General features: G+C 38.5%; 1 long non-coding RNA gene across 1 annotated transcript; it reads left to right on the top strand.

The window, feature by feature from the left end:
* The first annotated feature begins 257 nt into the window (after window positions 1-257).
* Window positions 258-1,655, top strand: LOC143220040 (uncharacterized). Its single transcript, XR_013011550.1, has 3 exons — window positions 258-1,031; window positions 1,230-1,288; window positions 1,487-1,655. It is a non-coding gene; the product is annotated as an uncharacterized LOC143220040 (long non-coding RNA).
* Window positions 1,656-2,353: the final 698 nt, after the last annotated feature.

The raw sequence follows: 2,353 nt of genomic DNA, 5'->3' as shown, positions 1-2,353 counted from the left end.
GTTTTGTTTCGCCTTTCTTTTATTTTCCAGTCCATAGTTAAATTCCGACTTTCAAACTAAATATAATTTCTAAAAGTCCCAAGTAAATAGTACCTTGTACATACATTTTCTAGTTTGTTGGAAGTAGAGCTTAAATGTTGTTCAATCTTTTTTGTTTAAATAAAAAATTAAATTAGTTATTCCGTACACCCTAGTAGCATTTACGGTTGGCCAACGGTGGCCAACGGTTGGGAGTTTGTTGGGGAATGGTGGGGCATGGTTAGTGGTTTTGCCGACAAATCCCCAACCTAGGGCCAACGAAGAAAAATTACATCAGTTTGCCGACGAATACCCAACGTTGGGCCAACGACGAATACCCAACATAGGGCCAACGACGAATACCCAACATAGGACCAACGAAGAAAAATTACGTCAGTTTGCCGACGAATACCCAACGTTGGGCCAACGACGAATAACCAACATAGGGCCAACGACGAATACCCAACATAAGGCCAACGAAGAAAAATTACCGTCAGTTTGCCGACGAATACCCAACGTTGTGCCAACGACGAATACCCAACATAGGGCCAACGACGAATACCCAACATAAGGCCAACGAAGAAAAATTACGTCAGTTTTCCGACGAATACCCAACGTTGGTCCAACGACGAATACCCAACATAGGGCCAACGACGAATACCCAACATAAGGCCAACGAAGAAAAATTACGTCAGTTTGCCGACGAATACCCAACGTTGGGTCAACGACGAATACCCAACATAGGACCAACGACGAATACCCGTCGTTCAAGATATATGTAGCGTCGATCGTCATTTGGTATTTGTCGATTTTCACTATTTCATTCTTCTGTGCTGTGTCGAACTGTCGAAGTGGTCGTTCTTTGTGTCGCGTGTTTTACTTCATTTCATTAACAAAAAATTTTGATAATGTACAAAGTGGTGGAATTTAATTCAACACCATTAATTTAATTCAATTCAGCATCATCGCTCGGTAGAACAGCAGCCATATGGATGCAGCTACGCCAAATATTTGTAAGTATATTGTTAAATTAGTAATGAGTGGTTTAGTTTAACAATTATTTATACCTATACTTAATTATACGTGTTACCACGTATTGTAGATACTTTCTAAAGAATGTGTGTAATTTATGCATGCATTCAATTGCAATTAACAATTTTGTTTCCTTTTGCTTTTCTTGTTGTAAGATTAATTTCTATGTCATTTTTCAGATTTTACTGAGGCACAAGTGTTCGATGGATCATCAGCCATGCAGCTACGCCAAATATTTGTAAGTATATTGTTAAATTAGTAATGAGTGGTTTAGTTTAACAATTATTTATACCTATACTTAATTATACGTGTTACCACCTATTGTAGATACTTTCTAAAGAATGTGTGTAATTTATGCATGCATTCAATTGCAATTAACAATTTTGTTTCCTTTTGCTTTTCTTGTTGTAAGATTAATTTCTATGTCATTTTTCAGATTTTACTGAGGCACAAGTGTTCGATTGATCATCAGCCATGCAGCTACGCCAATATCTATAACTGCGAAAAACAGTTGTATTTTAAGTACGTCGTTATCCGATTCTTGTTTCACCATCTTAAGCGGAACTGTTGTAATTATCAGAACTATTGAAGAGGTGTAATATGAATGTAATGTCATATTACTAATGTGCAATGTGTATTATGTACGTAATATAATATGTAATGTAAGGAATCTTACTTTTATAATATGTAATATATGTATACATTTCGTACATATATACAGGGTGTCCCAAAACCCCTTCGACTCCGGGAAATGGGAGGTTCCTTAGGTCATTTGAAGCAACATTTTCCTTTGCACCAATGTCAGCCGGGGCTTTGTTTAGGAGTTATTAACGAAAAACACGGACCAATCAGAGCGCGATCTAGACGCGCGATGGCACGTTCAGCCCGGCGCGCCGGGAGACGAGCGTGGTGTAACGCCGCGATGCCGTAACGAACAAGAGTTTCTCGAGATTATGTGAATCCTCCCCGATTTGGATGAGCTTTGGATATGTTGTCAAGACCATGATTCTGAACAACATTTCCCTTTACAGTTTTTGTCGGCCGGCTTGAGTTTACGACATAAATAATTGTAAAAACTTGTAATTGTAAATCGATCGATGTACTATCTTTTACCCGATTTGGATGAGCTTTGGATATGTTGTCAAGACCATGATTCTGAACAACATTACCCTTTACAGTTTTTGTCGGTCGGAAGAACTTTACTTGTCAATTCATATGGGTGGATCTCTTTACCCGACTTACGGCAACGTTACCCGAACGAGGGAAGAAGCAGAAACTGATTGTATTAAAAACTCACTTATGC

The sequence above is a fragment of the Lasioglossum baleicum genome, unplaced genomic scaffold, assembly GCF_051020765.1.
Source record: "Lasioglossum baleicum unplaced genomic scaffold, iyLasBale1 scaffold0142, whole genome shotgun sequence".
Lineage (NCBI taxonomy): Eukaryota > Metazoa > Arthropoda > Insecta > Hymenoptera > Halictidae > Lasioglossum > Lasioglossum baleicum.
This window is presented reverse-complemented; position numbering and strand designations above follow the sequence as displayed.